Source organism: Stegostoma tigrinum, chromosome 38, assembly GCF_030684315.1.
Source record: "Stegostoma tigrinum isolate sSteTig4 chromosome 38, sSteTig4.hap1, whole genome shotgun sequence".
Taxonomy (NCBI): Eukaryota; Metazoa; Chordata; class Chondrichthyes; order Orectolobiformes; family Stegostomatidae; genus Stegostoma; species Stegostoma tigrinum.
This window is the reverse complement of record NC_081391.1, coordinates 8,060,009-8,083,395: the sequence shown is the minus strand read 5'-3', so window position 1 is coordinate 8,083,395 and position 23,387 is coordinate 8,060,009. Positions and strand designations below refer to the sequence as shown.

The 23,387-nt window shown below is 43.4% G+C and overlaps 1 protein-coding gene across 3 annotated transcripts in view; it reads right to left on the bottom strand.

Moving 5' to 3' along the window:
* LOC125447202 (suppressor of cytokine signaling 1-like) overlaps positions 1-23,387 on the bottom strand; it is a 53,566-nt gene that overhangs the window by 26,478 nt on the left and 3,701 nt on the right. Inside the window, exon 2 of one of the 3 annotated variants that reach the window (XM_059640595.1) lies at positions 23,109-23,280. The exons of the other annotated variants lie outside the window; for them this stretch is intronic. The gene's annotated coding sequence lies outside the window, so the exon portion shown is untranslated. The remainder of the gene's footprint in view (positions 1-23,108; positions 23,281-23,387) is intronic. 3 annotated transcript variants of the gene reach the window in all.

Sequence of the window (23,387 nt, the reverse complement as noted above, 5' to 3'; positions counted from 1 at the left end):
ATGTTTGGGCCCTTGGATACTGGGGAGGGAGGAGGTAAATGGGCAGATGTTGCATCTTCAGCAGTTTCAGGGGAAGGTACCATGTGGCTATGGTCGGTGGGGGGGGGGGGGTGCTGATGGGACTGAAGGACCAGGGTGTGCCAGAGGGAACAGGTGGGGGAAAATGGTGTCTGATGATCTTCTGGATGTGGATGCTGGTGGGATGGTAGCTGAGGATGAAGGGAACCCTATCGCAGTTGCAGGAGGGAAGCAATGGGGTGAGGGTGGAAGTGTGGAAGACGGGTTGGACTCTGCTGACAACAGTGTTGGAGAATCCTCATTTGAGGAAGAAGGTGGACATTTTGGAGGTTCCCTTGTCAAAGCTGGCCTCATCGGAACATAGGCAGAGATGAAGGAATGGAATAGAATCTTTTATAGAAAACAGGGTGCAAGGACAGGTCCGGGTAGCTGTGGGAACGGTGGGTTCATTGTAAATATTAGTGGCCGGTCTATCCTCAGAAATGGAAACAGAGATATCAAGGAAAGGAAGGGAGGAGTCAGAGTGGACCAGGTGAAAGTGAGTACAGGGTGGAAATTGGAAGCAAAATCAATGAAGTTTTACAAATCCAGATGAGAGAGGGCAGCAGCACCAATGATATCATTGATGGATCAGAGAAAGTATTGTGGGCGGGGGCCAAAATAGTATTGGAACAAGAAAGTGTTCCACGTACTCCACAAAGAGACAGGCATAACTGCGGCCCATGTGAATACGGATGGCCACCCCTCTGACCTGAAGAAAATGAAAGGAGTTAAAAGAGAAGTAGTCGAGGGTGAGGATGAGCTCGGCCAAGCAGAGGAGGGTGGCAGTGGGTAGGGACAGTTCAGGCCTTTGCTATAGGAAGAAGCAGACAGCCCTGAGACGCTCCTGGTGGGGAATGGATGTGTAAAGGGATTGCATGTCCATGGTAAAGAGGAGGCAGCTGGAGCCTGCAAACTGGAAATTCCAGAACTGGTGTAAACTGTCAGAGGAATCGCAGATGTAAGCACACAGGGGCTGGACCAGGGGAAGAAAAGACTGAGTCAAGGTGGGAAGAGAAGAGTTTTGTGGGACACGAGCAGGCTGAAACAATGGGTCTGCTCAGGCAATCCTGCTGGTAGATTTTCGGAAGGAGGTAGAAGCAAGCTATGCAGAGCTGGGGGGCTATCAGGTTGGAGGCAGTACAAAGGAAGATCACCAGATGAAATGAGGTCAGTGACTGTAGTTGATACAATGGCCTGATGTGCTATGGTGGGGCCATGGGTTTTTATTTGATCTGGAGATTTTTTTTAAACCAACCCATTCAGAGATGGTATTGCACATGTCTGGAACAGATGAGACTTGAAACTGGGCCCTTTGGCTCAGATATATTGATGCGACACGAGCCCTTCTCTTTCACCCGAGAATCACTAGAGTGTGGAATTCAGCCCATCAAGTCCACACTGACTCTCCAAACAGCATTCCACCCAGACCCATCCTATCCCCACAACTCTACCATTTGCCACGGCTAATCCACCTAGTCTGTACATCATTGGGCTGTGGGAGGAAACCAGGACACCCAGAGAGAATCCGCAGACAAAGCAAGGACATGCAAACTGCGCACAGACTGTCACTCGAGGCTGGAATCGAACCTATGTCCCTGGTGCTGTGAGGCAGCAGTGCTCACCACTGAGACATCACATGGCCCTTGATTGTAAAACATAAGTCTACAAACATCTGAGCAATTATCTCCCTAAATAGTTAGTTAGCTAATTAGCTAAAGTCACATGATTTCTTGGAAATTGACTGTTCCAAGCAATGCTTTGACCTTCGAGAAGTCAAACTTAATTAGGTTAAAAAAGGAGATAACTATATATAATTTTCCTCTCATTTAAACTTAAGTTTTTAAATAATGAAAATAATATTACAAGCCTCCACAACAATATACATATTGTATCCAACAGTCTGGTGTAACCCACACCAGGTTCAAGAAAATTTTGCTGTGGGCGGCCTACATCCCTTATTCAAACCTAATGTAGAGGATGTGGTTAGACAGTTTCAGATATTATTTAGTCAACCTGTTCAGAGACGTTGTCACCCACCTCTGGAGTTGGTGGGACTTGAATGTAAGCCTCCTAGTTCATAGGTGGGGGCACTACCAATGCCCCCACCAAACAAACCCTCAGAGGAAACATTGGCAGAGCCCAAAATTCTGCATGTCCAGGTCCAACACAAGGTAACTTGGAGACCAGAGAGCCAAGAATAAGAGCACATGATTCACGTTCAACATCAACACAATGTCATGAAGTATCTGGAGACAATAAGCTAAAATGTGCAGTACTCAATTTATACATGTCCATGGGGGTAATGCTAAGACTTTGGTACATTCTGATTAGGCCACACCAGAGCAGCCAGGACATGTTGAATCACTGTGACCCAACAGGGCAATTGATCTTGAGGTACAGTGGATTGCATTTCTACCTCAGGACCAGCTGTTCTAGGTTAAAGACCCATGCCAGGGCTTGCTGGTCGTGGAAGATGCGACTGTCATTCTGTAAGCCCTTCCAGCTTGGCTAATGACAGGTGGTAAGAGTGAGAGACTCCTGCTGTCAGCACATCCTCCAGAAGGCAGTGACCGTCCACTGTAGCACTGTCATCTCCCATCAAATTTTAGATTTATTGTAATCAACCTGTTCAGCAAATCTACGACAAAAAAAAACACTGGAGCATGTGAGACTTGAACCTAGGTCTCCTGGCTCAGAGGGAGGGATACTACCACTGCACCTCTTATTACTTGTATATTAATTCTATGCAAGTGGAGGTCATTGTTTGAGGTTCCACTTGAGCACAGATAAAAGGGGTTCTCGTAGTGCGGTGGCATTGAACCTACCTGAGCTACGAAGCCCGGGATCAAATTCCAACTGCTTCCAGAAATACGTAACAATATTCCTGATGAGGCTGATTACAAAATATCTTCAGCGCAAATTAAGATTTTTTGCCAATAGCACACTTGAGCCACTGTGCCAGAGCGTGGCACTGCCGCCTGACAGCACCAGGGACCCACATTCAATTCCACCGTGGTGTGACTGTGTGTGTGCAGTTTGTACATTCTCCTGGTGTCAGCGTGAGTTTCCTCTGGGTGCTCTAGTTTCTTCCCATAGGCCAGAGATGTGCAGGTTAAGTGGATTGGCCATGGGAAATTGCCTGTGATACGCAGGCTAGGTCGATTAGCCTGTAAAATGTGGGGTGACGGGGATGGGGACAGTCTGGGTGGAATGCTTTTCAGAGCGTTGGTGCGGAGTTGATGGGCTGAATGGTCTGCTTCCATACTGGAGGGATTCTATCATCTACTAACTTGGATTCCACAAGGAGCTGGAGTGCATCATCATACCCCACAGCACACAATTTTAAGTTTCGTTTGAACTTCTGACTTACTTTCCTGCCCCTTTAACAGGCTTCCACCTCTTCATTTGGTCTAACTTGATTAATTGTTTGTCAAAAAGAGTATAAAAGTAATGCTTATTGAGACTATCGGGTGGTTAACTTAGAAGGCATGAGCTTGTAATGATTGATTCTGTGAAAAAGTGTGAGACCATGTAAAGACTGGCTCCAGTTTGATCATTCACAGCCAAGCTTTCTGGAATAGAACACTGGGGTTCAGTTATTATAGCACCAGTCAGCAGCACAGACTGAGAAGTCTTAAACTATATAGCTCGATGTCAGACCAGGAACTGTATTCACTGCCAGAACCACAAGACACCTTCCATTTCCGACCTCTCAAATATTTACCCAGCTTGTTCTCAAAAAGCATTCCACAATTCGATTCCCTAAAACCTTGTGGTTGATGCATCAGTTGAAAGTTTTCAAACAAGAAGTGATAGACTGTTGTTAAGCAAAGCTCTCAAACAACTATGGTAGTGTGGCTGAGTGGTCTATGGTGCTGAATGTAAGGTCTAGTCTCTCTATTGAGATGTGGGTTCAAATCCCACTACTTCCCTAGGCAACTGGGCAAGTTGAAGCTTGTTCGCAGAGAGCTTCTTGTGGCACAGTGGAAGCATCTCTACCCAAGTCAAGTAAATGTGGGTTCAATTCCTACCTATTCCAAAGATGCGTAATAATGTGTGTAAATGGGTTGATTAGAAAATAATGACTTTTTCTTTCCTTTAAATCAAGGGATTATGAAGAAAAAAAAACAGGAAAACCGGGCTGAGGAAATAACTGAATACAACATGAAGCGACTAAATGCCAACTCTTCTTTTTAGGTTAACAAGGTGTAGCGCTGAAAATTCTGAAGGGTCTAAGCCTGAAACGTCAGCCTTCCTGCTCCTCGGATGGTGCTTGGCCTGCTGTGTTCATCCAGCTCCACACCGTGTTATCTCCAACTCTCCAGCATCTGCAGTTCCTGCTATCTCTTGTTTTTAAAGTGTCTACATTCAAATGATTTGAGAGGATCGACACCTTGTACAATGACAGCCACACAAAATAGCATTTGAGGTTGTTAGAGAACCAGGACACAGTTTACTTAATGTGGCTTCTGTACTAATTTTCATAATTCTAACTTCTTTAAACCCCCTCCACCCCTTCTCATTTTAAAGAGTTTCAAGGGCTTTAGTGGCATTGCATCCCTTTCCTAATGACCTCTATTAGCATTATAAATGAAACTTCCTGCTGTGTTGGTAAGAATGGTAGGATGTACTCAAGCTGCTTCTCCCGCCTGCAGAGTCATACAGGTGTGCAGCATGGAATCAGACCCTTTGGTCGAACTCACCCTACAGAGCAGAAATCCTAATTTAGTCTCGTCTTATTTGCCAGCAATTGGCCCATATCCCTCTAAACTCTTCCTCTTCATGTACACATCCAGATGCCTTTTAAATGTTGTAGATGTACCAGCCTCCACCATTTCCTCTGGCAGCTCATTCCATACATGCATCACCCTCTGTGTGAAAAAGTTGCCCCTTGGGACCCATTTAAACCTTTCCCCTCTCACTTTAAACCTATGCCCTCTAGTTTTGGATTCCCCTTCCTTGGGAAAAAGACCTTGGCTATTCACTCTATCCAGGCCCCTTATGATTTTGTCAACCTCTATAAAGGTCACCCCTCAGCCTACCATATCCCAGGGAAAATAGTCCCAGGCTGTTCAATCTCTCCCTATAGCTCAAACCCTCCAATCCCAGCAACATCCTTGTAATTTTTTTTCTATGTGGAAGCCAACTCTCCTGACCCTATGAGAGGATCAGTGCACATGAAGGTTTTCCAAAATAACAGCAATCCCCCACCCTGAATAAACAAATATCAAACCAACAGTTGCAGGTTTTTAAATGGTCACATTTCAGATGGGGTGGAGGAGGTGGGAACCCTGACATGTGGATACACAGGCTTCGCGAAGAGGCAACAAAATTGTACAAGGCCACAAAACACAATAACTAAATGGCTGGCTTTTCAGTCTGAAGGCAGAAGATAAAGATAGCATGGTCATAATGAACTCCCTACAGGCACAAGGCCATCAACCTAAAATCTTAACAATGTTTCTCTCCACGCTAGTGCTTCCTGCCCTTCTGAACATTTCCAGAACACGAACGTCACTTCATATTTAACTACTGATTTCTTAACAGTGATTAAGACTTTGAGCTAGCTGTACTTTGCGTCTTACATTTTATAACTGGAATGCTATAAATGAAACTGTAGTGTAGATTGTTGGAGAGATTGCCAGTAATGAAAAATTACCATCAAAGAAGAAAAAGACTTACCAATCCTGTGGGTTCACACAAAACAAATAGCCCACAAGGCTGTAAGTGAGCCTGCAACCAAACCTATCATCTCCACCATCTGGAAGACAGTAGAAGCTTGGTTACACCACCACTTGCAAGCTCCCCTCCAAAACACATACCGTCCTAACCTGGAAATATATCGCATTTCCTCACTGTTGCTGGGTAGAAATCCTGGAACTCCCTTCTCTAGGCCACGGGGACTGCAGCAGTTCAAGAAGGTAGATCACCGCCATCTTCTCATTGACAATTAGGGATGGGCAACAAACGCTGGCCTCACCAGCGACACCTACGTCCCGTGGACAAATTTTTAAAAAGCAGCCTGCTTTTCAGTGGGAGACATAAAAGCTAGTTAGGGATAACAGGAAATTCTGTCTGAACCTAACACTTTTTTCTTCCAAAACACTCAATGGGACTGTCAGGAATACAACACTGAGTCAAAAACACCAGCACCAAGTAGTAAAACCTATTAGCATTTTGCAGATATTCACAGATATGGCTTTTACTGTTCTCAGTTAGAGACTATGAGTTAGAGCTAAGCCAGTAAACATCATAGTCAACCATAACCCATCTCTCCACAACAGCTTGGTAAGAAGTCACATTTCTCTAATGATCTCAGGGCTAAATCATCAGGACCCACAGATCTTATTCAACTGCTAGTTGAGTTGAGATTTCTAAAGTGGCCATTGTCCTGTTCGCTGTGTATCTTATCTCTGTGCAACACAGAGATAGTTCCAAGTTCAAACAAGTTACAGTATTTACATAATACATAAAACATCTTTGAACTGTACAGAACTTTCAATATGTAGTCACAGCTGGGAGCAGAATGCCTAGTGTCTCTACAGAATGTGCTCTCAATCAGAAATCAATCACTTGATTCAATCGATCCATCTACAGGCTAAAGCAATCAAGCACTGTATGAGGATCTGTAATCAGACAAGTTTAATCAAAAAGCCACTGTAGGAGGCCCCTCATCCCAGGCACCAGTGCAATGCAGGGGAAAGAGAAATGATTAGATTAGATTCCCTACAGTGTGGAAACAGGCCTTTCAGCCCAACAAGTCCACACTGCCCCTTGAAGCATCCCACCCAGACCCATCCCCCTATAACCCACACACCCCTGAACACCACGGACAATTTAGCATGGCCGATCCACCTAACCTGCACATCTTTGGACTGTGGGATGATGGCATCACACAGAGATTCATCGCAGTTTGATACACAATTGAGGGTGAAGTAAATGAGAATGAAAACCAACCTGTTTTCTGAGGCCCAATCATTTAGAACCTGCTACAGATGGGGCAAGGAATGAGTACAGGTCCTCATTTTTGGGAGCTAAGTTAATACTAAGGTGGAGGTAAATCCATTTGCATCAGAAAGTAGCCAGCTAGCTAAAAATTAGAGTAAGAACCAAATGTCTGGCTACCCTCAAGAATGCTGACCTTTGTGAGGACCTGACAGTTGGTCTCAGTATCCAAACAACTGCACTTGTGATTTCTCTCGTAATTGACACACACTGTCTGATTTTATGCACAGAGAATGATTTCTTTAGGCAATATGTGTACAAAATGATCAGTGGTATAGATAGAGTGGACAGCCAGAGACTCTTTCCTCAAGTGGAGGTAGCTATTACGAGGGGGGCATAGTTTTAAAGTGAGTGGAAGTAGATCTTGGAGAGATGTCAGAGGTCGGTCCTTTCCTCAGAGAGTGGTAGGGGTGTGGAATGCATTGCCGGAGAGAGTAGTGGAGTCGGCCTCATTAGGGGCATTTAAGTGGCTATTAGATAGGCACATGCATAATCGTATAAGGTAGGGATGGAGGTTAGATAGACCTTCAGTTTAGGGTAAAAATTTGACACAATATCACGGGCCAAAGGGCCTGTACAGTGCTGTACTGTTCTATTTTCAATATTCTATTGATGGGAGGCATGTATCTACTTGGAGCTATACTCCAGCAAGATGGGAAGGAACAGAGAAGCTATCACCTTACTTCACAGGGCAGTGAATGCTGGGGAAAGGAGCACTACACTCAACCTAGAATATAATTCCACAATGCCCAACAACTATGGACCTCAGATGAATACCACTTCCCTGCACATTAATTAGCCTTGCATTTTCTGAAACTGGATTAAGGCAGCTATTCAGAACTGCACTGACAATTATTTTCCATGGAATTCTCATCCCATTATCCCTTACAGAACTAAGCTCAGATGCTAGAAGTGAAAGAGTACTTTCTAAAGCAAATGTAACCCTTTCATTTGTTACTTCTTTCATGGGATGTGGAGTCATGGTGAGCATTTATTGCCCCATATCAAACTGCTTTTGAGAACAGGGTGGTTCATTATTTTATTTTGCAAATGAAACTCCCCAAAGTCATAAAGTCCCCATTTGCTGAATTTAAGATGATGAATCTGCTACTTAGCCTGTAAAGGGACACGCCTCTATAATGAGCAACATTGCTTGTGTTTCTCCACAAATGAAGAAGGGCTTGTATTGAGATCCCAATCTTAGAGGCTGCAGGGACAATGGATCAGAATTCATACTGCATCAGTTCCCAGGTGCCCCTCGGGAAGCAAGCGGACTGAATTTCAAAAGAATATTAAAGACCTCTGAAGAGGCTCTTTTGCAGATTCCTAGTTTCACACCAGAACCACTAATCTCGATACTGAGCAGCCCTCTGGCTTCTTGGAAATAAGGCATGCTGACCAAATCTTACAACTTAAATATTGAGGGCTAAATGTCACCAAGCAACACCTCATCAGATGTCATACAGTCATAGAGATGTACAGAGTGGAAACTGATCTTCAGTCCAAAACATCCATGCTGACCAGATATCCTAAATTAATCTAGTCCCATTTGCCAGCATTTGGCCCATATCCCTCTAAACCCTTCCTATTCATAATCCCCTTTCAGATACCATCTCAATGTTGTAATTGTAACAGCCTCCACCACCTCCACTTTCTGGTAGCATCCAGATCGCCAAACCTTACAACCAAACCTTTCATTGACTTAATTTGCCCAGGCACAAAGTACAGTTCTTAAAAAAAAGTGTTTATGTTAGTGGAATAGTAATACAAGGACGTGCATGTAATGCACTCAGTCCTCCAAAATTACAGAGAGAATAGATAAGATTGAAGCGGAGAGGTTGGTTCCACTGGTGGGTGAAACTAATACTAAGGGGATAGCCTCAAAATAAGGGAGAGCAAACTTAGGACTGAGTTGAGGACAAATTTCTTCACCCAAAGGGTTGTGAATCTGTGGAACTCCCTGCCCAGTTGAGGTACCTCATTGAATGTTTTTAAGGCAAAGATAGATAGATTTTTGAACAATAAAGGAATTAAGGGCTATGATGAGAGGGTGAGTAAGTGGAGCTGAGACCATGAAAAGATCAGACATGACCTTATTGAATGGTGGGGCAGATTCGATAGGCCAGATGGCCTGCTCCTGCTCCTATTTTTTATGTTCTTAATGTGGTGACGACGCATTTTCTAGAATATAGCTGCAAAGCTCACAATGCCACAAAGGGGCATTAAGAGTCAATCACATTAAGGGAGTCACATATAGCTCAGAACCCTTAAAGATAGCAGACTGATTTTCTTAAATGGCTTTGATCAACCAGATTAGATGTGGCGGGATTTCTGAATCATTAGTTCAAGTCCTTGTATTACTATTCCACTAACATAAACACTTTTTTTTTAAGAACTGTACTTTGTGCCTGGGCAGCATGTTTCACAATTCATATTCGAGCTGCACACAATCACTAGTGTAGAATGCATCGAGCTCATTTCATTTACTTTCAAATGTCACCAACTTGAAAAGGTTCCACATATTGTATTCATTACTCATTCTCACGAACTGCACCCTCCTCCATTCCTGCTTGGCACGCCTACAGAGCCGCATTGGCTCGGCTCCACATCCCTAGCACCATTGTCAGACTGCAAGCACACACTCTGATGATGGAGAAAGGAGGGCTGCTCCATCGGGACATACTGAAATATGCAGTATATTAGATAAAAACAAGGTCCCAACACTGGAAAGAATGCAGGTTTGGCTAGGAAGCATTCCTGTAGATGTTCTATGTTTCACTGTGCTGTCACTTAATCCCAAATGCTCATAACTCTGATCTTTCAGTTATTGCTCATTCCCTGTGTCATCATCAACTCCCTGAACTAATCTGCACCTTCAGCAACAGCCAAAGATTGGAAGGAAAGAGGGGAAAAACAACGGTGAGGATCAGATGAAGGGCCCTGTGGAATAACGTCATGACAACCTTTTAAGGGTAATGCACCTCCTTTGATTGTTGCCCTAGCAACCATTGGGAACCGAGGCTGGGTCCTTCCTGACCATATGGCTGAGTACTACACTGGGAGAATATTCTGCTTTTATTGAGCCTGCTACTAAACCTTTCCCTTCATTGTATCCCTGACAACATTTGTGAATGAGGAAACAAGAATGTTTGCTCTTCAGGGGGATGACACACCAGCTGGTGTAGTCCTGATACAGACTTCCAAGTCAACTCTGTGTTAAGTCGGTTAAGCTTGTTAACCAACACATCCACGCTGACCGGATATCTTAAATTAATCTAGTCCCATTTGCCAGCAATTGGCCTATCTCCCTTTATACCACCCTATTCATGTACCCATCCTGATTTATTGGACTTTACGAAATTTGAGGACCAGCATCATGCTGGAAGGCCTTCTGTCTGTAATCTCAATCCACTGACCAATGCTGAGGACTGAGTGCATGGGTGCCAGGCAAACATTTAAAAAAAAAGAGTGACGTCCTGTGATATCTCCCCCTCCACTCACCCTTTCCCACCACCACCACTAATGTTCAGGCCTGTTGACGGTCATAGTTTGAGCAATAAGCCATATAGAGTAATGGGTCCCAGTTTCGCAAAGAGACCTGAATATTCTGCCCTCGGCACAGACCAAAGATTGAACTGTTCTGCAAAGTGAATGGACTGGGGGTCCGCTTGAAACAAAATGAAACAAGAAGCTGCTAACACCACACTGTCAGCCATTGTGGGAAAGCGAGATCAGAGTCCCAGATCAAACCTTCCCAAAAGGAAACATGACAAAACTTGAAGGTCTCTGGAGAAGTTTACAGGAAGGCACATTCACTGAGGCCACACGGGTGCTTCTGTGGAAAATAAAACCTCTGCATTCGTGCCATCTATATCTCATCTGCAATTCCCCTAAATCCACTGATAAACAATTACTACTCGACCTTTCATTACTAGATAATCTCATGATCTCTCCTTTTGGCCAAGATTTACACTGTTCTCAGAACGCACAGACCTAATATGCAGACTCAGGTAGGCACACAAAGCCTCGGTGACCTTTAGGAACGAAAGTAGGCCACTTGGCCCATCAGGTCTGCTGTGCTATCAGTCAAATCAGGACTGAGCTGTTTGTGTTTCAAATTCCATGTTCCTGTCAGCCTTTAAATTCCCTTGCTTAAGACTGGAAAACTAAAACTGGGGAATCTCTGATCCTATAGCAGCAACAACTAATCTTATGCTGACTTTAACACGTGGTAAAGTACTTCTTTTAAAAAAAAGAAAAATGAGGTGTTTTGCAGGAGGCTTATAAAGCAATATCCAACAGAGGCAGGCAAGGCAATGTTATTGCAGATGGTCAAGTACTTGGGTCAAAGAGGCAAGTTTAAAAAGTCCCTTCAAATGTGGTAGATAGCCTTCTAAGGAAATTGTAGAACTTAGAGTCCAGGCAACCGAGGGTACAGGGACATGTGGTAAAACAGTTAAAATCTGACATGGTCAAGAGAAAAGAGCACAGATATCTTGGGCAGGTTACTGGGGAGGAAGAGATTACCGAGATAGGGAGGATTGAAGCAACGGAAGGGTTGGATGAGAATTGTAGAAAAAAAACGAGGCCACGAACCAGCATAGGTCAGCGCGAAGGCAAGATAAGGCACAGGCTGCAAAATTGCGAACAAGCTCAAACCCACGGACTCAAGTTAAAGGGCACGGCTGAAGCTTTGTCATGACCAAGTGGCGACTTTCACTGCGACGTGAGAAAGATGGAGACACTCCAAGTCTGCCCAGCAGAGCTCCCCATTTCAAACACCTGAAGCCCATGTCAAGTTATCTTGCAAGCATCATGACAAGCAGGCTTTGATGACTTCAGAGCAAGCAAATTAACATCAGCATTACAGAAAATCTTGCATTTATAACACAACTTTCACATCATTGTGTCAGCCCAACGTCCCGTGCAGCTCACCAAGTATTTTTGAACTACTGCAATGGAGATAAAGACCATCTATGCACGTCAATTTCCCCACAAGCAGCAATGAGACAGTTTCCAGTTAATCTTTATCAGTGGTGCTGTTTGAGTGATAAAGGGTGACCAGGTAACAGACGGAACTTCCCTCTCAGCAAATGGCATGATGTTATCTATTAGACCACCAGGACAGACAGGCAGCATTCACTCAGTGCTGTATTCAAGTATCAGCTCAGAGTGGCTGCTAAAGATTGGAGTCATGAAGACACAACATTCCGGCTGAGAGAGAAGCCAAACTGCTAATCAGGCATTCATCCTGGAACACTTTAAAGACATGGCTATGCATCAAACATGCCACCATTTCTCCTGAATATTTTTTTACAAACATTTCACAAAGGCACAGTTAAGTTACCTACTATAGAGCACAGAAACAGACCCGCTGGTTCAACTCATCCATGCTGATCAGATATCCTGAATTAATCCAGTCCCATTTGCCAGCATTTGGCCCATGTCCCTCTAAACCCTTCCTATCATGTACCCATCCAGATGCCTTTTAAATGCTGTAATTGTACCAGCCTCCACCACTTCCTCTGGCAGCTCATTCCATACACGTGTCATCGTCTGAGTGAAAAAAAAATTGCCCGAGGTCCCTTTCAAATTTTTTTTGTCTCACCTTGAACCTTAAGCCCTTTAGGTTTGGACTCCCCTACCCTGGGGAAAAGGCCTTGTCTATTCATCTTATCCATGCCCCTCATGATTTTACAAACTTCTACAAGGTCATTCCTTTGCCTCCGACACTCCAGAGGAAAAAAAAACCAGGCTATTCAACGTAGAACATAGAACAGTACAGGCCCTTCGGCTCATGATGTTGTGCCGAACTTTCACACTAATCCCAACATCTACCGAACCTCCACCTCTACCTTACACTATCATCTCCCTGGATCTCAAGCTCTTGGGTCCCAGCAACATCCTTGTAAATTTTTACTGCACCCTCTCAAGTTTAACAACACCCTTCCTGTAAAATTGTAGGCAATATTCTAAAAGTGGTCTCACCAATGTCCTGCTTGGCCACGAATAAACTTCCCCAGCTCCTATACTCAATGTTCTGACCAACGAAGAAGGCAAGTTCAAAGAGGGAGGAAGCGATGGAGTCACTGGGCCAGTAATCCTGAGACCCAAGCTAATGTGCCGGGTTCAAATCCCATACATTGAAATCCAAATTCAATAAAATTTGATATGAAATAAATGGTGACCATGGAAAAATTGTCATAAAACCCATCCCAATCACTGACGCTCTTTGGGGAATGAAATTCTACCATGCTGGTCTGGCCCACATTCGATTCCAGACCCACAGCAATATGGCTCACAGTTAACTGCCCTCAAAGAAATGGCTCAGACAGCCAATCCGTTCAAAGGCATCTAGAAACTGGCAACAAACGCCAGATTGCTAGTGTCGCTACATCTCAAAAGAACAAATTTTAAAAAAAACTGTGGTTGAGGGACGTGGTATCAGTTCCACTCAAAATAAGAGTGAATCCACACAATTCCGGCACTAATTGAAAAACAAAGGCACACCTTGTTGCAGTCTGATATTCAGAATGAGCATGTCCCTTTCTGGTTCCCCGAGCCTCGCCAGTATTGAAGGTAGGTGCGCCCGGGCCATGTGAGATTCTGATCTCATGGCTAGGATGAGCAGCAACGTCCTCTGCACGATCCAAACACCGTCGCTAAGTCCTCCGCTGCTTCACTCACACAAGCCAACTCATGCACAAGTCACGCAACAGTTGCAAACACTGGACAGCACCCGCTCACGTAGAGACAGACTCACAAAGCCTTCAGCTTCAAAGTTCAGGTTATTCTTAGAATTAATTGGAACTGCCTTTTTTTTTTCAAACCTGCGGTAGCAGTGGTCAGATTCATTGCTGTGAAGCTCACATGGTTACAGTTTTGCTCTATGGCTTCCCACCCACTCACATTTGGACTGAGTCACTGGCTTACAGTTTCTTATGCCTTTTCCAGACTTCCTATACAACTGGCACCAAGTCTAACCACTCGCAGCCCTAACTTTTAATTTGAGATTTTGGCATTTCATTAATCGTCAATAATCTGGGTTAAACTTTCTGCTGTGTTTTGGCGGACTTCATTTCACACAAGGCAGCTTGTGGTGTTTTAACTACAAGGTAGAGAGGGAGAGAACTGGTCTTGTGCGTGAATGGACTCTGAGCCCACCCCTCCATCCACTGCTCAACTGACAACACAAAACCTCCTAAAATCAATTTTTGCTTCCCTCACAACAAATTTAGTTGAGATCTCCAGTGAACAGAAGTGTTGGTAACACCATCACATTCAAATTGCTGTGCCTCCTTCCAAAATCCAACTCTTACTTCCCCCATCCCCTCAAAGCCCATCACCACCACATACAAGGCTCTTCCAGTCCCCTTGAACACCCTGCAAATAAAGTGACAAGCTCTAACCACACTAACCCAGCATTATTAACAAGACAGAAGTTTCCAACAGTGACTAGTGATTGACCCTAGCTCTCAGACAAGTCACATGGCTGTGGATGCTAAAACCAATGGAGGGCTTGTGGGCACAAAGACTCGCATTTCTCCCTGAGCTGGTCCCATCTCTGGTGTCAATTCACCTTTGAAGCCCTCTTCACACACAAACCTCCCACCACATGGCCCATGGAAACATGGCACTGGCATTGAGAACATGACCTTGTAAACTCCAGTCTCACTCTAGACAGGTGTTTGAGTCCAGTGTCCCTGACCTGTTCTAACCATCCCATCCATGAAGGCATACCTTACATCTGTCTGATCGTATGACTCAGGAGTAGTGTTATTCCATGTGGACATGAACGCCTGCTCCACCATTCAATAGAATCATCTAATTGTGATCTCAACTCACTTCCCCGCTTAATGCCCCCTCCCCCAACTTTGACTTCCTTATTAGAATCACAGAATCCCTTCAGTGTGGAAGTAGGCCATGCAGCCAACCCTACATTTCCCACAGCTAATCCGCCTATCTTACGTATCCCTGGATACTATGGGCAATTTGCCATGGCCAATCCACCTAATCTGCACATCTTTGGACTGGAGGAGGAAACTGGAGCACCCGGAGGAGAATGTGTAAATTCGGCACTGAATCAAACCCAGTTCTGTCACGCTGTGAGGCAACTATGCTAACAACTGAGTCACCATGTCACTCATTTTATTAATCAAGAATCTATCTAGAGCTGCCTTGAACTCAATGGCCCTGCCCGCACCATTCTCTGGGGAAAGACAGCTCCACAGACTCACCTCAGAGAAAAGGACTTCTCACATAGATCTTAAATGGGAAATTCAAAGGGTATCCTCTAATTCTAAGAGCAAGGTGGAGGGGGGGAACATCATTTCAACATTCATCCTTACAATGTTATAAGCTTCAATATCAGCTCTCACTTCTCTGATCTCCAATGGATACAGATCCAACTTTTCCCAGGAAGAAATGCCAGGAGTCAGTCCTTTGAAAAGAAAGGGAGGAAAAAAGTCCGCTTAACGATAGAGATTCCACTATACTGCAGGTGAAGAGAAAGCCTGGACACACACCCCATCCAAAACCAACTCGACAATAAACAGATGGTCTGTCTCATTCCTATTTTCAACTTGCTGCATTGCCAATTAGGAATGATCGCTGCGCTTTTGTCAAATAAGCATGTTTTAGTATAGCACATGCCAGTACAAGACAATGACAAATGGAATCAGATTTAAGACAATTGGCATGAGAAAACAAGGAGAATTATTTTTAACGTAGCAAATTAAGATGAATTGGAAACATTGCCTAGCTCAATGTTCGAAACAGAGTGGACAGTAACTTCCAAAAGGGAATTGCTTGTATACTCAGAAGTAATGAAGAGAGCGCCACCCAACTCAGGAAGCTCAACACCATCCAGGACAAAGTAGCCCGCTTTAATTAGCACCACATCAACATTCACTCCCTCCACTGCAAATGCACTGCCAACAGACTGTACCATCAAGATGCACTGCAGCAAGTCACCCAGATCCTTTCAACAGCATCTTTCAAATCTGTAGCTACTCGACCACTGGAAAGACAAGGGCAGCAAACAAATTGGGTCACCAATTGTAAGTTCCATTTATGGTCTCACACCATCTTGGAACGAGAATCACTGTTCCTGGGCAAAATTCCTGGAGCTCACTTTTGAGACAACAATGTGGGTTCCCTAAAAGAAATTAGGCTTCCAGAAGGCAACTCACCACCACGTACTCGGGAGCAGTTTGGGATGGACAACAGAAGCAGGCCAAGCCAGCAACACTCCCATGCTACGACTGAACTTTAAAAAATGCTTTGGGGCTGCAGTAAAGAGCAGGAACATGGGATTTTCTCAGCTGTCTCTCCTCAGTGTGAGAGACCTGTGACATCAATACATTGTCAAGATGTAAACACAGGCATCCTCCCTCACCTTTGGTGGTCTCCACTGCCTTCGATGGGCACTGCACATAATTTCATTAATTGGAAACCCAGGTGACTTAGCAGTGGTGCATAATTGTCAAAAAGTAACACAAATGACAAAAACAAACATTGTACTGGGTGTAAGAGCACTTTTGGGATATTAAAAAACAAAGGCAACAATTCATCTTGCGAGTCAGTGCAAAATACGAGAGATATTACATTAGACCATTACACCCTTCCATCTCTGTCTCATTAATGGGGAAGGGAGGCTAACAGAACTGGTAATTCGATGGATATATAAACAGAAATTTCTGGAAAAGCTCAGCGGTCTGGCAGCATCTGTGGAGAGAAAACAGGGTTAATGTTTCAGGTCGAGCAACCCTTCATCAGAACTGAGCCCCTGAAATGTCAACTCTGACTTCTCCCGACAGATATCGCCAGACTTCTCCAGCTTTTCCAACAATTTCCATTTATTATTCTGATTTACAGCACCCACAGTTCTTTCAGTTTTTATTTAGTAATTAAGTGGAATGCCTAATGAAGAACTTTACGTTATTCTATAGTGACTGAGTAACCCAGTGCCTACAGCAAAAATGATGATCAGTCAAAGACCCTGGAACAAAGGAAAGCAGAGCATGATACAGAGACACAGTGAGGAAGATCCCTCCACACAACACTCCAGCCCTGCAGAACAGGGCCTGATCCAAGAAAAATGCAAATAACCCCCTGACCCTGGAAGAAACCAGATGTTCCGAATTGTAACTGAAAGCAAACTTTGTTATATGTTAAATTATTTTGTAAACTTTTGATTTCTGTTAAGTGTCAATTGCATCTTCTTGTTAAATTTAAAAAGAACAATTTTTACCTGGAGGCTGTGTGTTAGTGAGTGAAATTTGAGTTTTTATAGAGCAGAGGCAGAGAGTTCCAGACTATCTACGGGCGACAGGTCCTGTTCTGTTCTATTTACGTTCGTCCCAGTCTCACAGGGTGGAGAGGCAGAGATAAGGCGCTGAACCATCAAAGTTCTCTGAACAGCAAAAGAGATGAAACACACCGTGTAAACCAGCACCTTCAAGGGCAGAGCAGAGAAAACCAGAAAGGGAGAGAGCAGAGCTATAATTTCTAAGGTTTCCCACATGAAAAACATCTGGGTGTTTAAAATAAAAAGCATCTTGTCTTCTTGGATTGCCTGCACTTTCTTTAGCAACAACGGAAATGTGTGACAATATCGGGAATCCTGCTCAGCAGTTATATTTCCTCACCTTTCAGCCAAATTAAACAGAATATAAAAAGAGATTAAAGTCAACATTCTTCCAAATATATTAGGAAAATAAAAAGCATTATACTCGCTTAGAATGAACTGCAACTGATATTTAAATGTAGTTTGGTGAGGGTGGCTGGTATATTTTGTCTGGTTTCTTGGTGCATTCCAGCTAGTAGCTCGATGTATTTTGACTGCACTTTTACAAGTCGCTAGATTATATTGTGAATATTTCCCATTGATGCTATACAATGGCAGTTCTGGGTTTCTTAGCAAATTGTGGCTTACCCCTACAATTAACCCCCAAGGAGTTCCTTACAGATAATCCACATCACGAGATGGTCAGGATATTTAGCTACTAAAATGGACCTGTATTTGATGTGGCCTGTCCCCTTTAAAACCAGACAGCTACTGTTTCCTGGGGAGAAATGGTTTGATTTTATTTTCTACTCAATCTGTTCTGATCTCAATTGGGAGGTAGTACGGTCAATCATTGGTTAACACTGCTGCCTAACAGTGCCAGGTTCCCAGGTTCAATTCCACTCTCAGGTGACTGCGTGGGTTTCTTCCCACAATCCAAAGATGTGCAGGTTGAGTGAATTGGCCATGGCAAATTACTCAGTGTCCAGGGATGTGCAGGCTAGCCATGGTTACAGGGGTAGAGAGAGGTGGATTTGATGGGCCAATTGGCCAGTTTCCATACTGTAGGAATCCTATGATCTATAATTCTATGAGCTGTTATTACACAGCTCTGAAGGAGGTGGTGAACCTGGATCTTCTAGTTCAGAGGTAAGGACACTACCACTGTGCCACAACTGCCCCAAATAAATGGTTCAAATGGGAAACTCAGAACAGCAACCTCATTGTAAAGGTAACTACTTGTAAATCCAGTGAGGTCAGAATACCAAGAACAGAGAAGCAAGCAAGAAATGATGGATTTACTTTACTTTCTCTCAAAAGAAATATTTTTTGCCTTGAAAATCTTATAAGTAATCGCAGACAAAAGCACAGCACTTGTGGTGCTGCTGAAGTTAGTCTGGATCATGAGCGGTTTAAGGACATTGGTCAAATATGCAGATAGCATTTGAAATGGGATAATGCTTATAAACTGAGATTGCTAGCAGTCACACATGAGAATTACAGGATTCATCACAAAGTACTGGTGTTGTTTCCCATTCATTTGAAGCAAGAAGTTCATTCAACATCAATAACAATGTGTGGATGAACAAATGGAACATCTAATATATCAGTACACCTTTCACACACAGTTGAACAGAATAAGAGGGGTAGGCATTTGACAGATGATCTGCATTGTAAAGTCCTGCCCACAACTTTGTCTCTATTGCAATCTTTATGTACACCTGTGTTTTTCCTGTGAGTATCTGTGTCCATACTCCTCCAATGTTCCCTCTCCTTCTGTCTTTGCAGGTGCTGACTGAGATGGGATTCACAGCACTAGTGACCATTCGGCAGTCTTCAGAACAGTATAACTTCATTATCACCAGGTTCATCACTTCTCTGCCTGAACTAACATTGCATTACAGGAGCACAAACTACAACTCATTGATTCATGTGTACTACAGCCCTAAACCTGAACATACAGCATTAAAGCCAACTGCATGAAGGGAAACTCTCTGTAGTGATCGGAAACAGCTGGATCTTGTTGACTATAAATCCTTGATTAGTGCTGTTAACCTGGGCCAATCAGGAAACACTGGCTGACCGACCAATATAAACAGAGGATTTAGAATCTCCTCAGTTCAGGGGATTAACTCTGAGCTGGCTGGGTGGCCAGTGGGCTGTGCACAAGTAAATAAAGGGTGTCTTGGTGATGGGATACCAGCTAATGTGCAGTTATTTCACTCTCCTTCCCATTTCATTCTACACAAGTGACATGCACCACATTGTGCAGAATTAATAAATTCACGGAGCAGGACAAAGCAACCGGTCTATGCCCTGTGCCTCACTTTATCTCACCCTACACATCTCTTAATTCTTAGTTTAACTATTTTGCCACAAACACTTTTGCCTCTTTTTATTCTTTCATGGGCATCATCGATAAGGCCAGCATTTTTTGCCCATCTTTAACCCCTTGAACTGCCTGGCCTGTTAACTGTCAACCACACCACTGCACCAAGTGATGGTGGTAAATTTCCCCCGAATGTACACTAGCAAAGCAGATAGGATCTCACAACAACCAATGACAGTTTCATTGTCACCACTGCACCAACTGGCTTTTAACTGTAGATTTTTAATTGATGTGGGATTTAAATCCCACCAGTTGCTAACTGTAGTTAACTCGACGATAGTACTAGTGTCCGGTCTGACATTTCCACTACCTGCTGCATCCACCCATGGAATTTTTGGAATCAGAATTCAGTTAAAAAGGAACTTTAGGAATAAAGAATTGACAGCTACACAATTTGACCACAAAGCTGTCAGGTAGCCACTGGACAGGTAATCCAGAAGCAAATAAAAACAGAAATTGTTCTTCTTCAGGACAGGAGAGTCACTGGACTCAAAAATGTTAATTCTCTTTCTCCCTCCACAGATGCTGCCAGATCTGCTGAATTTCTCCAGCACTGTCTGTTTTCAGATTCCCAGCATCCACAAGTTCTTTGTCTTAAATTAGTAATCCAGGGTGCCAGGCTAGTAATCCCGAGGCCAGGGTTCAAATCACGTCACAGCAGCCGATAGAATTTTGAATTCAATTTATAAATCTGGATTGTCAATAATGGTGACCACAAAGACTTTCATTGATTATTGTAAAAACCCATCTGATTCACTGATGTCTTTTAAATGGATTACATGTGACTCCAGACCCACAGCATTGTGATTTAATCCTCACTGCCCTCTGAAATAGACTGGCATTCAGTTCAAAAACTCCAGGAAATAGCAGCCCCTTGCAATTTCAATAGCATTAATTCCAGTGGACCACATCAGTAGCTTCAATTCACCCACAGACCCAATTCTCTGGGCTGAACTACATACCTGTTACCAAATATGGTTCAATTCCAAGTTCCGAACTCACCAAAAGAAATTCTTTAGTATTAACGTCAAGAGGAATAGCATTCTAGAAATACTTCAATTATGCTCATTTACATCAGATAGAAATTTGGGGCGAGATTTGGAAAACAGCAAACATTCCCTCCTTGTTCTGTTTGCTTGGATTATTTACATACTGGAACAAATTGTTCCATCTTAAAATGTTTCTCAAAGAACATGATAATTTGTCTTGCATGTGCCTAACACAACATGATCAAAACTCAGAAACACAGATTATTTGCTGGTCTCATGTCAATTCATTCAGATTTCTCAAACCACGTTCCCACTGGTGTCATTGGGATTAGACTAGCCACTGGCCCAGATTTTAGGAAGAAACAACAGTTGCATCTCTCTCTGACCAGCATTGTTCCTTTAGGCAAGTCTCAGAAAGTGAATATGAAATAGACTGCTTGTCACAATAATGGATTTTTCTTGAAGGGAGGAATGGCGGTACTGGAAAGTGGAATCATTTTCCTGTTTTTTTTGCCAAAGTTCCAGCACTCCTCTGCCAAACCTACCAACTTGCATTATGGTATATAATCCACCGGCTGTCCTCACATGTTTAGTCTGTGAGGATTAACCTTGGGGGTATCATGATAAGGCCCACTTCTCAAAACTGGCACCCAAGTGTTTCCCAGTTAGGATCACTGAATAACGATCAGTTCTGCCCAGGTCCAATTTGCCATAACTCCAGAACATTTTCAAGAGTGCTGTAACAAGAGAGGTCAATAGATTCCTAGTCACTAACACATCAGGAGATATAAGCATACCACAGGAATGTGGCGTATAGGTTGACAATCAGCCATGATCTAGTATGGCAAAGAGACTGAATGGCCTACTCCCGCTCCTATGTTCCAAACAAACTTAACACCACCTTTACTGGAAGTGATGGTGTAATGATAATATCACTGGATTTTTTAATCTAGGGTCCCAAGTTAATCTTTTAGGTTAAACCCCCATCCTACCTTCTGCATGTAAACCAACTTCTTCCTAGCTACCATCAGTTCTGAGGAAGGATCACTGGGCCTAAAATGTTAATTCCGATTTCTCTCCACAGATGCTGCCAGACCTGCTGAGTTTTTCCAGCAATTTGTCTGTAATCCTTTCAAGGCACAAGTTCAAATCCCACCACTGCAGTTGATGGAATTTAAATTCAATTGATGAAATCTGTTTTTTTTTAAAAAAGACAAAGATTCTCAGCAGCAGTGACCACAAAACTATCAATTGTCTTAAAAACGCATCTTGTTCGTTAATGTCTTTGAAAGGAAGAAAATCTGCCACCCTTACCCAAACTGCCCAACATGGGACTCCACAGCAATGCAATTAATTCGCAACTTCCCTCTGAAATGGCCTAGCGAGCCATTAAATTCAAAGGTAATTAGGGAAGAACAACAAATGCTGGAGTAATCAATGCAGCCCATATCCCTTGAAAAGGTTAAAAATAACTTCAGGAATTATGGCACAGCATGAAACACTCTTGGGTCAGACAAAGGATGAGAAACTCTTTCAGTTGCCTTCTTCTAAATGGATACCTTTAAAATTCAAAATAAATAAAGCGAGTATCTTTGCTGTGTTCTTACTTCTGTTAAACTGTGCAAACTTAGTACTTTGGGCTGACAACCAGGGTGGACTAAATGCAAAGGAGCTTCTGAGAACGTGAATGCTACATAGAAACACAAAGTGGACTGGCACGTGTGTAAGGTAGAGCTGGAGAATGAGGAAAATGGAAGACAAGGAGGAGGTCAGGAGGGAAAGGGTGAATCTGTTCAGCATCATTAAGATTGCAGTCGCTTGCATGGATCAGGACATGTCTGTGTGTCATCAAATCAGCCAAAAAAAAAGCAGAAGCCTCTTGAGATTTGACACTCATGGGTTAACATGACATTCTAGTGTTGGGTAATTGAGACAATAGAATTTCTTTAACACGTTGCAAAAAATAAATCTGTTTCTTTGTCTTGTGGTCAGGCCAGGTTAAAATGCAACATGGTCAGTATGGACTTGTTGGGCCAAAGGGCCTGTTTCCACACTGTAGGGATTCTATGGTAAATAATCAGGGAAATGCAGGAAAACAAACTTGTGGCTTACTGTAATATTGGACTGGCGTGATTTGACAGCAGGAGGTTCTGACCGTGAGTTAATTGCACCAACAATACGTTTCTAAAATGCATTTCAGGTCAAACTACAAAAGGTAAATCACCTCTCTCCCAGCAGGACCACATGCCTGCAACCTTGCAGTACAACCAATTGCTCTCAAGTGAATTCATATTGATTTTCACACAATTAGAATGCTAGGAGTTCCAAGAATTTAGACTTGTTTACACTACGAGTGCAGTTCGGGAATGAGACCCACGTGTTTGAACTTGGCCACACTCTGTGACACAAAAACATCTGTTGGGTCTGAGGATTGATCGTTGATCTCTTTCGAATAGGCTCAGCTTAGTGAATCATCAGGATCGTTCCGTTTAGTTTCAGCTCCCTGGAGCGGAGAGGAATCAGCGAGGGTTCTGAGTGCTTGTTGCAATCTGGTAAGAAATGTCAAGTAAATTTCACATGTGTCAAATAGCCCAAGTCTATCTGCCTTGCACATTCTCACACAATCATCGTTTGTACAGCACTCGAGGGCAGCCTG